Source organism: Bombus terrestris, chromosome 1, assembly GCF_910591885.1.
Source record: "Bombus terrestris chromosome 1, iyBomTerr1.2, whole genome shotgun sequence".
Lineage (NCBI taxonomy): Eukaryota > Metazoa > Arthropoda > Insecta > Hymenoptera > Apidae > Bombus > Bombus terrestris.
In genome coordinates this window covers 8832979-8848735 of record NC_063269.1, presented here as the reverse complement: position 1 = coordinate 8848735, position 15757 = coordinate 8832979, and the positions used below count along the sequence as shown (strand labels likewise).

The 15757-nt window shown below is 32.7% G+C and overlaps 1 protein-coding gene and 1 long non-coding RNA gene across 2 annotated transcripts in view; both read left to right on the top strand.

Annotated features, from left to right (window-relative positions):
- The window catches only part of LOC100644388 (Kv channel-interacting protein 4), a 185186-nt gene that overhangs the window by 41884 nt on the left and 127545 nt on the right, over positions 1-15757 (top strand). The gene's annotated exons all lie outside the window — the stretch shown is intronic.
- LOC125384823 overlaps positions 8831-15757 on the top strand; it is an 87300-nt gene continuing 80373 nt past the window's right edge. Inside the window, exon 1 of the long non-coding RNA XR_007223621.1 lies at positions 8831-9067. This is a non-coding gene — a long non-coding RNA (uncharacterized LOC125384823). The remainder of the gene's footprint in view (positions 9068-15757) is intronic.

The following is a 15757-nucleotide window of genomic DNA, read 5'->3' as shown; positions in this document are numbered from 1 at the left end:
TGGATTTAGTACCAATGAAATATTTATTATACTTTAAACAAGTAACTATTTATTATAATTATAGTATATAATTTAAAAATGATAAGAAACAAGACGCGGTAGCATCTCGCATATATAGTAATATGCTAGCGAATAAAAAGTATATTATAAAGTAGTAAAGTTTCTTTAAACCAAGAAAAAATCTTTCTTGCAATATTTTTTTAATCTTCACTTAGAACGAGGGACTAGAACATGGCCCAGTTATTAAAACAATCTTGCACATAATTGGCAAGTATGCTTGAATAACGATTTAATTAAAATACTTTAATTTCGTTCGAAATACACGACAAACACAATTCTGATGGATTCTATCAGAAGGGATCGCCACGTCGGAAATTCTTCGTTGTTTGACCTAGATACGATTAAAAGAATTTGCTGGTTAAAATGTCCTTATCTGATACTTCATGAAAGTTTCATTGGAACATTTAGCTGTTGTTTAAAAATATCGAACATTTCCTTCGTTCAAAAAAGACATTCTGACAATCGTCAGACGAATAGTTTCGGAATGCCGAAGATGTTCTGGTAAAAAGGAATTCTTAACCAGCCTGTGCTGAAAATAATTTCAATTCTTAACTCGTCTGTGCTGGAAACAATTTTAATCCTTAAATTGTCTTCAGCTGCTATGCAAGAAACATTTATTTATTCGGATTATAAATTAATTATCAGGCATATTTAGGAACAGTACCTTTAATATGTTAATATTTTCAGTTTTCCTTTTCACCATAGTGTATTCTAAGTTGTTAAGTATTATTTTCAGGCACGAGATATATATTTAAAAAATCATAAATTATTAACGATAAGCTATTAAAAAAAAACGACGCTCTCTTAAATTATGAAATATTTAAATACACACTAAAATATGGTAAAGAATAATTTTCTATGACAGCAACAAATTTGTAAAATTCTTGTATCAAGATATTAACACACTCAATTGATTATTTTAGTACGAAAAAAATATTAATATGATATTATTAGTAAATGCCTAAGAAAGTAATTGTGAATGTAATTAAGTAGGTAATGATATTGTTTCTTTAAGATGAAATGCTTTGCTATTCGAAGCTTAGGTTTGGGAAGATCATACCAAACTTATAGTTAGCTTAATAATTGAATTTTCTGGGCACATGAACTATTGAACTTCCCGTAAGAAATTCCCTTTGACTAATCAGGAAACGGTAATGACTTGTTACGTTTATAATTGGGTGAAGGTATCAACTTGAGAATTAGTTTCGATTAAGCTTCATTAAACTTTAAAGTCTTCGTTCGATAATCTCAGGATTTAGAAATCCGATTATAAAAAGTAATATAAGTAATACTTCATTCGATTGTAGGTACAATCGATTTTCTTTCGTCTTTTTGTTATCATAGATGATAGTATCCAGTTCATAAGAGTTGTAAATTCAATCAGTAAACAATAGTTCAAAATAATATTAGATTAATAATATCAGAAAATTAAAATCATTTCTATTTTTTTGTGAGCCATATTATTTTCATCACGCAACGGAGCTATAAATATTTCGATGATAAAAAGATTCACGTGTATGATATACCAACTAAGACGAAATTAGTTAATGAATAATTAATGCTATTTGCAATTTAAATTCAGTTGACGAAAAGAGACGCCCATTGTTCATATAATTACTTTATTTGTCATTACACTTGATTATAGCCATGATGAGGTAAATAACTTGGTATTTATTGTTTGTAAAATACAGCTGTAGAGGTAATGATTCAAAGACAATTTGAATCCCTTAATTATTTTCATTATTTAGAGACTGATTAAGTTTTCCATTTTATTACAATTCAGTAATTATTCTCTGCGAAGGGTTGCATTCAGTTCATAAATTTAATTATATCAGAGTGTCTCATAGAGTTTTATTTCTTCCAATGTGTTTTATGACTTAGTTTACATAGCATAAATATTATTTATTCGTTTTTTTTCTTTATTGTGTTAAAAATAAGTCCATCGTCAGTTTCTTCACGTATTATACTTTTGTTATAGCCTTTTGATAAAACTTTTAAAGACTTTTGTTGAAACTTTAGCACCATTTCTAACTGTACAACATGATATCAAAGTTTGTATGAAAACCTGTGGGACACCCCGTATACAAAGTTATCTACAACTTGCAGCGATAAACATTCGCATGAAACAACATTCTTTTTGACTTTTGAGAAATAACTATTTTCTGTTGACAATATAATTTAAGTTGAAATTGTAGTAATTTAAAGTGAAATATAGAAAGCGAAATTATTTGTGTATCGCCAAAATTAAGTATCAAGTAAGTAATAACACATAAACCATTTCAAGAAATAGCCACACATCTAAAGCTTTCACAACATATAATACAATTATCGAAATTGGAGCTTCTGGATGTAAACCGTGTCTTCTCCGAAGACACCCCAGTATCGGTATGTTTGTCATTCAATCTTTGATAAAGCTATGTGCAGTCCTGGCGAAATGTCAGAATATATCATCCAAAAAGGCAGGGTTTACAACGGGAAGCTGCAATTTTGGTAATTGCACACGTTTCGTTTGCACACTATTTGCACGTAAATATAATACTATGATACGTTGCAAAAACGTACCGTATAGAACTGATTTTATATTTTATTAGTATTCTATATATCCCGAAAAATATTTAAAAAATATTTCTTTCAGTTTGTAATTCTAGAAATATTCCATGTGCTTATTTTTATTGGGCCACTCTATATAATACCATAGATATAAATTCCATGTAAGTTAAATTTCGACAGTGATAGATTATAATGAGGTGTAGTACCAAAGTTAGTCATTAATTCTTTTTCCCTATATTACTTATATTCCAGGCGAAAAATGTTTCAATTGGATTATTCCAACGAGTCTAATTTACATTAAAGAGATTTTTATAAAAATCCATATTTATTTGAAAATAAAATTTTGGTACAAAACATGTAATAGTCTGGAATTTCCTGCTTGAGTGACAGAGTGCAGTTATCTTTTCCATCCTTCAAAATACTTATTAGAAAATGCATCGCATTTTTCATAATAATTTATTCTGAGTTTAAAATGAAAAGAACGGATTCGGATGGAAAATATCAGATCGCAAAAAATTTCATAATCGGACCGAACATAATTTTACTCGAACCTAATTAATTAATATGCAAACACTAATAATTATATAATAAATCAATTAGTGAATGCTATATAATAAATCCAACAACGGTATGCAAATACTTTCTGCAGCTGTTGCATTAAAAAATTGTATCTATTTTATATCACAAAAATTAGTAAATGCAAGATTTTTACTTTTCGTTGTAGCTTCTCGCCTGCTACCCTTTTTATTCTTACAGGACGCGCATGGTATACGAGTGTAATAGTATTGGTACAATTTGCTGTAACAATATTTTGCGGAAAGATTTATTGAGGTCACATGATCGCGTCGCTTCGTGCAAACATTGCTACGCATTAAAGATGTACAGCTACATACATACAAATGTGTTATGATTCTGCGAGAATCTAAGACAAGACAGATCCACACAATGCTCCTGCGCTTTCAACATAAAACTTATGTGCTCTTATAAAGGTACTAAATTTTCATAAGGAATGTACTAAATTTTCATAAAGTATTGCTTAAACTGACTGATTCTTTCTACAACATTTGGTCGCAATGTAGTGTAAAATCGTCAGATCAAATACCGTGTTAGACGCTTCCTTACAAATTGGTTTGACTACGTTGCGATGCAAAAATGCACTGCTTCTACGTATAGGATGCCCCAGCATTCACAGTACAATCATACGTGATAAAAACGTTGATAGTATATGTGAAATAAAATTTCGTCATATCACGCTTCAAATAACTTGATTTTCTCGAAAACGAAGCATTATATAAAAAAAAAAACGTCATATGAATCGTCTCTTTGCCAATTGTACCATGCCTGTTGCGACACACTGTATAGATACACGCACATCATCGCCCATAAATATTACATTTGGATACCTTCACATTATCGTAAACATACAGAGTGTCCGTGTTTAACAGTCAAATTTTGCAGATATATTTTATGAATGTTGTTCGTGTTTTCGATGTTTGCATGTCGCGACGTTCGTGTCAACGTGTGCCTCCTGCTTTTTACTTTCGCATTCCTTCTACACTTGTTACGTCACTTATAAGATTGTACGATTTCAGGAAGGTCCAATCCTAATCAATTTCCATCTCGTACGACAGCCATAGATCAATCGTTAGGATAATCAAAAAACGGTCTTCTTCGCTCGGACTTGTTTTCGATTAGCGTGAAAATCTCACTTTTTCCAAATCTAACCACGTCAACTTGTCTTTGCGAAAGTTTTAACTCGGGCGGTACATTCGTACAAAGTACAAGTTTATAAATGCAAGTTTGATGTATCATTTTCGTCAAAGTTCCCCGGTTACTTCGCCGAGTCTTCGTCGATTTACTTCACGCTTAGCGTTAAACAATCCCGGCGCCTCTAGAAATTGGATTCTGCGGTCAGCGGTCCGTTCTGGTACAGCGATAATTAAGCATAAAAGTCCCCCAAAGCTTTACTAGAAAGTTTTAATAAAAATACGAAATACAAAGGGAACAATAACGGATTTACGATTACTATGCATTCAGGCAAGAACAGGATTAAAATCGACATAGTCATTAGCTAGTGAAAAAAATTCGTTTGGCCTAATGGTTGTAGACTTGTTTCTTTGGCGATATTTAAAAGGAAAGATCTCTGCGAACAAGCCCGCCATAATTCCTCACTTAAAGCAATTAAAGTCACAATATTCGTCAGGAAATTGAACAAGTAATATATGGAACGTGTTACGAGAAATATTATTGATGCACGTACGTACATACGTTTGTAAAACAGCTAGAAATGGTCATTTGGCTGGTATCGTGTTTCATATATAATTGACAAAATGATCCAATAAAGTAAAAAATATCCATTGATAAAAGATATACTGCGAAATATACTTTGGAAGCATGAATTTTATTCGAAAACACTTACACATATGTTGCGTAAGTTGAAAATAGATTGGAAAAATATAAAGTATGTAGAAATACAGATTAATAGTAATAAAAACGTAGATAACTGAATATTATACGAACTCCATTTTTGTAACATTTCGTTTATAAATTATTTAAAAACAAAGTGGCGAAGCTTCTTTTACGACACCCTATGCATACCAGGTGATCTTTGTACGCTACGATGCGATGCATCTCGTACAATGAAACGACGCGTGCCAGGTTCGCGAGTGCACTCTGCTCGTCTATACGCCTCAGCCAAGCTACAAGATAGCGATAAGAGCACCGCGAAGAAAAGGCGCTTTCTTGCTAAAGATAAATACCTACATCGTCATCTCTGAAAATAGCAAATCAATACGTCTAGCCAGTCATCAGCCTTTGTTTCTCATATATTTCCCGAGGTGACCGACCTATTGTTGGTTATCGTCTATTTACGCGTGCCTTTGTCCACCTCCATCGCTTTTCTTTTATCACATCATTAATCGAGTGATATCTAGCTGTCCTTTCAATTTTGTTGTCGTATATTTTTTACGCAACTAAATGATTGATATTCATTTACGTCGATTCAACAGATAGAAATGATTGATAAAATAAGAAAAAGTATTTATCAGAAAAATTGGATTTACATACATATATAACGAAATGTTCGAACTTCGATTTTTAACATTTATTTAGTAATTATTTAATATTTATTTAGTAATTCATTAATTTGTTACGTTATCTATACAACATCTATTTATGTACCCATATCTGTTCAGGTCACGGAGGTTTGTAACAGAAATATTTTTCCTGGAATTAGTCTAGACCATCGCGAAGGCGATTAACGTCGATCGATTAATAGCCAATCATTCAAGCTAATAATTTTACCTTGCGAGTATTGAGAGGACTATGAATGAATTTCTAGTACTCCCACAGCCGTTGTAAATCCTTCAATTGTATCTATAAGCTGGCTTAATGTTAGTTTCGGAGTGGATCGGAGAAAGCATTGCAACTGGATGCAATACTCTACCTCAAAATTTGAATGTTGCTGATAATAACGATTTAAGTTTTAAATTTAATATTAAAATTATATAGATTATTCTTGCTATTGATTTCCTTTCCATTTTCCATATTAATATTATTTGGAAAGTATTCATATCTGTTATACGAATTCACATAGGAAAGTATTAGCAATAAAAACAGAATATGAGTCCCCTATTTACAGAGAAATAAACGATAAATTGGAATATACCTTTATGCTGAAATTTACCATACAGTTATAGTGATCAATCGTAAATTGTTGTCGATCATTTTTATATTATGAGAAAAATTAGACTCTGTAGAATCTTGTGGTTTACAGACTCATAATTATTTTTAAATAAATTCCTCCGTTGATATAACTTACTTTTTAGATGATGGACAGTAATGTCTGCCCTACGTATCAGAAATCAATACAGAGGAATTAATTGAATTGGAATATGAAGTTCTGCCACTTCCTATCTATCTTCCGACCTTGTTCCTACGTATTATTACATTTTCATGTACTTTAATAATTGTTTGCAGCAGAAATATTTTGCTATAACGACTATGATAATCGATACGTCTTTTTAAATATAGTCATACCATTATAAATTAATATATTACACAATCTAATGATGTAATTATTCGTACATTAATCATACCATCAAATTCATCTTCCTGCGAATCACGATCGTTGAAGTGATTTTGCTTTTATCACGATCTGGGATCGTGATAAGACACTTCTAAGTTGTTCTGCTGTTCTTGTACTTGCCGAAACTCAAAAGGATTTCGACCTATCCTCCCTCTATCGCTCGCCATTATTTTCTTCGACGATCTTCGACACTTCGCTAACTTTGAATCACTGATAGCACTTTAACCGCGAGCAATTCCAGTATGAGAAAACGGGAATCTCGACTTATCCTTCGAGATGCATCGGTCCAACAGGACCTTTCACGTAATCTCGAGACCCGATCAGACTCCAAAGAAAATATTCTTATACGTTAAGCCAACTTGATTTGCCAGAATCGTGGGATCGCAGTTGAATTATAATGATTCTTGAGAATATATTATAGTCGTAAATTTATATCGTGACAATGCCGATAAGATTCTCGCATGTTCATTATATCATAGTTACAAAAATTTCAGCGATGATGCAGACAAAATGGTCGATTAGTCTTTTAACATTATTCCTAAGTAGGATCCCGGTCCATTATATAGATTTGTGCTAACGGTATACAGTCGTTCGTGAAAATCTTTACATATCCCATAAAAGACTCATTTTTACCAAAAAAAATTTTAGTTTGTTGTAAAATGATAGTTAAAAATATTCAAACACATGCATAGGAAAAAAATTGTGCTCGTACAATCTTACCATTCCTAACTATATTATGTCAGTGTATTACGGAGTTCTTTTTTCGTCTTTAAAGTAGTTCTTATAGGGTACATTATAAGGTACATGGAAACTTTTGTAGTAAAATGTACGAATTTATGTACCAAATAATATTTTAAGAACAATTCTCAAAGTGCTATATTTGATAACAATGATATTCATATAAAAGATGGTACAATAGATATTAAGGAAATTAGATTTCAGTAGCTGCTTCATTTACGCAGTTCTGATCATTAGGAACATGAAATTTTATAAAATATTTGAATAAAAGAAGTTTCTTTGCTTCAAGAAAGAGAATAAAAGAAATGCAAGAATAAAAAGTGTAGGCAGCTTAAACGTATACAATTTCATAACGGTTCACAAGTTTGCCAAGTTCGTGAAAGGTAGATCGAGAATGAAAGTGACAGACTGTGATGGAGGTTGATGTAACGCGAGATAAAAGCCACATAAGTTCACGAAGAAGAAAGCAACTGCAATATATCTGGAAGTTCCGAGGGTTGAAAGATCGTCTAGCTGGTTTCAAATTAAACTTTTCCAAAGAACGACTCTTTTCGTACATCTACATATATCATACGTTCTATGAGAGAAAAATTCTATGAATCGCATTAACATATTTTGTAGTAACTATTGTTCCTTGTTATTCTTTGTTCCAATCCAGTCCCAACTGTAAAAAGTTTCGTTAATCTCGTTAAAGACGAAGTCTCACTAGAAAATATTCTTCTTCTCTTACATATCTACTATCTTAGCAAAAACTATATCGTTCTAGAGAAAGCTAATGTATTAACGCAATAATTTTTATACACCGTAGTTACAAAATCCACTGATACAACGTACTTCTTAAATAAAACAAAAACTTTCGTATATTCGAGAAAAAAATTTACTTCATTCGCCGCTTTAATTTGATCCTACAAATACCTTGCAAGTTAAAAAACTTCGAGTTCCCCTTAAGATCTTTCGTCCTTACATAGCACGTCTGAATGGCGCAATAAAACGTCAAACATAAACTAAGAAGCTATCTCTTTACGCGGCTCCGTCCGGACTCCATTGGGAAATAAATAACAGTCAGCCCCTGTTATACGTCGTTTAACGGTCAATTATCTTGGGGTAATGCATTTTTTTGGCATTCGCGACGGAGTATGGGGAAGGGGAGATAATAATTAAAGCGGGAAAGTGAAAGAAGGGGAAAGGTGCAATGTAAAATTGAAGGTGTCGAGTGGCGAAGGACCGACGAGGCCACGTTTCGTAGACGTCCCCAGTGCGCAAGGGCGTTGGCGCTGACGACGAACGGTACTGGAAGTGTTGAGGGTGTGGGATCGTGGGGAGCTTTGGAGCTTCATGGCGGGATGCAGAGTGGGGATGGTTTGAGGAGAGCATGGGGTGGGACAACCAGAGACGACCGTACTCTCCCAGTCGTTCAGTCCGCGCCCCGACACGCAATCACGCGCACACTTCTCGTCGTCTCGCTGAGAATCCGAACTTTCCGTTTCCTTTTTTTTTCTCTTTACGCTCTCGCTTGTGACTCGAGAGTTCTTCGAGTGGCTGCCACGCGCGTCTTACACCCGCCGATTCTTCTTGTTGTCGCGATTACTCTTTTCCCTTTCAACGTGACGCGACTACACGCGGTCCTCTTTGGTGAGTACTTTCTTTACTTTCAAACTTTCTCTTCCTGTGTGTGCTCGTGTTAATTAAAACATTCGACAACGTCGCGTAACATGGTGGCAAGTCCATTTTCCACGAATTTCTACGTATCCGTCGTTCTATACTGGTTTAATAAAATCGTTGCTTTCACGTTCTGTTCTTTTCTTTTTCTTTATTCCAAAGGTACAGCGTATTCGAAGAATATTCGTGTGATTATGTTATTAAAGAAGCTGAAACGCGGTGTTGTACGTGCTGATCGAGAATAGAACGCTAGTTTATCCGATTTCGTTGTTCTTCTATTTGCTTTGGATCGTCGATGCGACCGCATTTTCGATACACCGCGTCCTCCGGCTCCATTTGGTTAATGAAAGCTGCGATAGGTGTCCTTTGTCCCTGAAAGTTACAAGCGGCAGAGCAAGTTGTTTCCGTAATTGCAACGGATACGCTAAGCCGTCATACCGAAGCACCGTGAAAACTCTGAAATGAAGTTGTTTCATCAACAAGATTTTTACTTAACCCGGAGACTCGATCACTGCCTCGGGTACTCTTTAAATGGAAAGAAGGATACGCGACAGGCTGCTGCTTTTCATTAAAGTAAGCCTAGCTTGTCAGTTTCACAGGAAATGGGTGAAATCATAAATGACAATGAAAGCGGTCGCTTTGAATTTCATTAAACGTTGAATTTACCCGCGTATATGGAATATTCTTCGGTATTTAGAGACGCGCATCAAAGCAAGATATATCAAAGCTATTTTCTGACTCGTACGCTACACGGTAATCGCGGAAATTTTTTCGCTTATAAAATGTAGCTTTCGTTTAAACTCTAAAAATATTTTAATAATGGCACCATTATTCTTTTCCAAAATTTACTTTTAACTTAATTGATATCTTCAAAAAAAAGCAAAGTTACTCCGACTACTATATTCTATTAAAATTGCAAAATAAATATTATATCACAAACAAAACGATTTTCTTTTATTTTACAGAATGTGTGTATATATTATATATAATACATATTTAATAATAATGATATATTATATATATAGTTTAGTACAATTTTAATTAATTTTAAAAGCATACGTTCCGGATCATGTTTTAAAGGATAATCGAGAGTTTGATGTCACGTATTTCCAAAGTATGTATGTACAGCTTCACTTCATCGAATAAACAAATTGGTAGGGTAGTTTATCGCAGTCAAGAAGTTGAACAGCGAGTTTCCGGTTTCCATAACTCAGTTGTGAACATTTTGCCTACTTTACGCGTACATGAATCAATCTTCCCTATAGGACCATACATACGATTTGATGCTTTCTAAATTCTGTGAGCTGTATCGAACCTGGTGTTTCAAGTTAAACAGGAACTAATAAAATAATTTATGAAATGTGTCGTACAAGTGGAAGCAATATATTGGAAGATTATGAAAGTAAGTATTCCGCGAAACTTGGTTGTACCAGTGAAAAAGTTTGTGTGCCAACAATGTGAACACCCACTATTCGACTCAGTGCTCCACGAAACTTTATGCAAATTTAAACTTTCTTTCCGGTACTAATAACGTTGATGTAATAACTTGTTTTAGGAAGAAGTTCAATTACTCGAAGTTAATTTAGTTAGTGTGTTCTTCGGTTTACTTATTCGCAAACGACGGGGGAATTATTAATTTTCGTAATACGTGGGTCAGTTGAACTTTAGCGTTCGATACCTTCGTCTGTATCTACTATAATACAGTTTATTACTATTCTTAATTTTTTTATAGCTTTTTCACCTTATATGTCTATTAGCTTCTTATCTTTTCCTAGTTTCTTCGCTATTAGCGCTAGAATTAAAAAGAACATGTATATTATTTATGTATGTATTAAATGTATGTGCAGCTTCAAATTAATTTTCAATATAAATCGTAGATACGTTACAAACTATAATTGGCTTTAATCATGTAACTACACTGTGTTTTTCTAAGGAATTCAATACAACTTTCTGCTGAAAACAATTATTAGGCAATAACATCTGCAAAAATTCCATACATTTCAGTGTTATATGAACTTAATATCAAAATAGAACATTTTTATTTCGTATTTTTATATTAAGGCATCTAACATATCGTGTTATTCTCATTTTAGACTTAAAACTTGTACTACATTAAAAAAATTTCATTATGGAAAACATTTCAATATAGCAAAATTTAAGCTATGCATATATTAAATCCAAACAAAGCTGCGCAGGCAAAGCAGGGAACTTATTTACATATGTGTCGTTACTGCTACGATTAATGTCAAAATGTAATTTAATATCTGTATGAAAGAAATTTCTCTGGATTGAAGTAACATTTTTGATAGCAAACTACCACATGTTTCAGTTATGTCATATCACTATATTCGATTAAAAGAAAACAGTTCTATCAAAAATTTACGAAACGATCAACAAATTTACTAGAGAGGCTCAACAAATCTATTCAACTAAATGTAAAATTTATTATTGTGAGTTCCAAATGAAATGTCGCTTCTTTCATTCTTAAATCATCTTCGAATAAAAAGCGCACTTTGAATGTATTTCGTAACGACCGAAATTATATATCGTCGTTGTGGTTGATCGCGTTGAAGATAGCTAAAAGTTTTTCCGCAGGATCGTATGTGAAGATAAGGATGAACGCCATTAAACAGAAAAACGGTTTCCGATACGGATGCAGGGCAAAACGCGAAGAAACGTAGAACGCGGGCACCGGGAAAAATATCATAGTATGTGGGCGCGGTGAATCTCAATTAGTACTGTTCTTTTGATTTCCCCACTGCACTTTTCACCGCGCTCGAAAGGCGTTGTAATTAAAGTCTTTGGCGTTGCGTTACACGATGGTCTTAATTTTATCACTTGAGACGCGACTGCATGGAGTTTGCTGGTAATTTCGTATTTAGCACCGTTCCGCTAGGCCTGTAGAAATTTACTACGTCTTGGGATCACCTACGGCTTCCCTTCTAGCGTATTAATTACTCTCAGCCTGTTGTTGACGTAAGCAAAATGACTTAATCCGGCGTTGCAAATTTTTTTCGCTAAATTTGCTACTTGAAAGCCTGGAGTAATTGGTAAATCTCGAAAATATTAAAGGTATAGAGCTTTTACTAGTTTTTACTCTTTTACTAGTTATATTGTATAGTGTAAGTTAAATGCAAGACATCTAGAATTCTTAATTTGCGTGTGAAAGTTCAATTTTTATAATTGTATTCATCAACAAATTAAATTTTACATGACTTACTTACTTTCAATAGAAAAATTTTTTAATATACTTACAACGTTCTAGTTGATATGAATTTACTATATTAATTATCATATTACTTAATTTTGTGATATTATAATAATACTGTACATTATAATTTCATAATATTAATTTATATTTATATAAATAATATAAATATATATAAATAATAATTGTATATATATATGTATAATTGTAATATAATATTTATATCTATATAGTTATTAAATCCTATATTACAATTATATTAAATGTTTCATTTTAAATGATATTTTAATTTAATTCCAGTATAAATTATGATTAATAGTTTCAGTTTGAAATTATTTTACATCAGTACACGTATGTATATTCGAATTTTACCTATGAGATTCAGTTTGTGTTTCGATATTTGCCGAAAATCAAAGTTTTAGACAATTTCATGAATAATCTTCTCTGGCGTTCATATTTACGTAGATTTTAATCAAAGCATAGCTATCGATAATAAAAAAAGGTCATTTTACGTGTTATTAAGCTTTGGTATTTCATTTCATTCTGCCTTCGGCGGTTTCCTATGCTTCTGTTATTAGTTAACATAAAATAATATAATGTAGTGTCGGCGTGTTCAAACATAACAAGACTAATTAGTAATGACATCGCTTATCCTATAATAAATAACGAAATAAAACCAAAATAAAGGAAAGAGCGTGAAGAAAGGAAAAAGAACAAGGATGGAATACGTGCAGTCACCATTAATTATGAAAGGTATTGAGTTCCTCTCCTGTTTTCTAAACATGTACTGCTAACAGCAGTGAAAAATTGAACCAAGGCTGTAAGATACAAGAAATAGGGTAAAAAAATCTTCGCCATACTTTTATTGTTAGATAATACAGTATTATAACAGGGTGTCTAAAATCGAATAGAAATCGTTAATAGAAATTTAACGTTCAATAGTACAGTGTTAATAGAAGATCTCTAATATCGAGTAAAAATCGTTAATGTATTCTTATTGTTAAACAATACAGTATTTATATATAAGGAATAAAAATGTTAAAAATTTTGAAAATTACAATATACGCGTAATAGGTTTAGATTTTGTTTATTACGGTAAAGATTTAATACATAAATTTTAAAGCTCGTTAAGCACGTTATTAAAATACGTGACGTGATTACAGATGCGTCGTCAAGTGGATCGGTTAAATGTAATTAACAAATTATTAGTTAATTAATCAACGGTCGTGGAAGCCATACTTGTACATTATAGTAATTGCTGTGTTTTAATACTTTTATAGCATATTTAAAGTGCAATAAGTAGTTTATGCATACAAACACACACACATATACACACTCTTTAGCTTAGTACACTTCTATGTCGATATTTCTTGAAAACAAACTGCATATGAACAAACGTTCTATATTTCCAACTTATTTTCCACATAGAATCGCTACTTTCTTCGTTATGATTGCAATGATGATCTTGCAATGATTACTTTTAAAGAAATTAATTAATTTTTTTTGTATAAAACAAAGGGAACTATAGTTTGTTATGGATTCAGACATAAAAGAAAATTAATATATATTTCTGTATACAAATGTTTGGAAACTTACGAACTGTAAGTTAAATATCCTCATATTGTATGTATCCTCTTTTCAGGATTGTGTGAAGTCAAGATAAATAATACCTATAATAATAATTTACAACAGTTAACAAATTTAAGATAATTTGTTTTACTGGAATTTCTTTTTCCATTATTTATTGACAAATAAATAGGCAAAAGACCTATTTACTATAACAATCGCAGATTACTTTTATTTGATAATCAAACTTGCACTATTTAAAAACAGGAAATATCACAGATGCAGCAAAAGTTTAATCGGAAGAATAATTAACATCGTTAAAATTATTTACGAGATAACTTTCGCCACACATATATACAAACATTATTTATATGCCGTGATTTACAATACTAATAATAGCCATTATGATAAGGCAAGATTTATCGTGGCCGTCAAAATGTTAACAAAAGTATCCACTGCTCGACGTTCATTGTTCCTTCATATATAAATCGCACGGTTTACGAAGTGAAACGTTCAATGTTATTGCAAGGTAGATTGCAGCCAGCTAAAATGCCGTTTCGCGTTTCGAAAAAAAAAAAAAAGAAACAAAATAACGCAATGTTTGGCTCCGTTTACGAGGTCCGGTGGACACGGTGATTCTTGCCCTCGAAGTTAACCGACAGAATGATGTGCAAACATTACTTTCCAATCCTGTAAACGGTCGTCCCTGATATTGGATTCTTGGCGAAGTTCGCAACTTTTCCACGGAACGTCCTCTACTCCTTTTCCCACTCTTCGAATCCACCAGCGAAACTTGATTCATCTAACTTGGTCTCGTAGACCTGGCTGCACAGTCTTCATTCCGGTGAATCAACGCGGGAAGAAAATTTTCCAGGAATCGCCTCTTAGGTTCTTCGATTTCTATTCTCTGAAGAATTGTAGTTTGTACCAGATGTTCCCAGGATTCGATAGGTCAGATTAACTCGTGCGACATCAGCTTGCAACATGCGAAAACGAGAGGAAATTCCCCTTGTCAAAGTCTCAAAGAATTTTCAGAGGAAATTGTCCTGGTTTTGTCATATTATATTATTGAAAAAGTTCCTGGAAAATTCCCGTTACTTTAACCAGATTTCATAGTAGTATAATTGCTTCTTAAAAGTTTGCAAGTTCTTCTTTGATACTTAAGAGCGTCGTCGTTGTATAAATATGATGTTTGAATTACGTTTAAAGAGAAAATTCATGCTTTCAATCTTGCAGGTATGTTGTAGCTACGATAATATTATTGTAGGAAGCGAGCTTGAAATATCATTTCAAGTGTATATATTATAATGCAAAAATATTTATTAGTAAGGGGTTGATATTTTATTTTCATTCATTGAAATATATTTGTTTGAAAGTAACGTTCAATTTATACGCCTTTGTAGGTTCATACGCTTAGTAATTACATAGTATTTCGTTTTCTTTATCCGTGAATTTATTTCGATTCCTTTTATTGCAATTAAATGTGTCAAAATAGTATATCCATTAAGTATATAATAATCCAGCACGTTTAATAAACACATACGAAATTTCTAGTTCGACCTAATTTATCTTGTTCTCATTTGGCACCTCTCGTTCGTTGCTGAAATTATTTGAAGGAGTTTTTCAGTATCGCTAGTGTACGGTACACAAAACTTTTGTGAAAGCTTATGCCAAAGCGGCAATGTCCAAGTTCGACAACTTCAAGGTTTTCGATGGGTTTTTGTAAAACGAGCTGGCTGTTAGAGACATCTTGATGCAACTGCTATCTTCGGCAGTCACTTTTTGACGCGGATCGATATTTAGGAAAGAGAATCGGAATGGGGCGGAGATCTGTACACGAGTTTGAAAGTTAATTTTTAATACCAAGATCAAAGCGATGAACCGATATT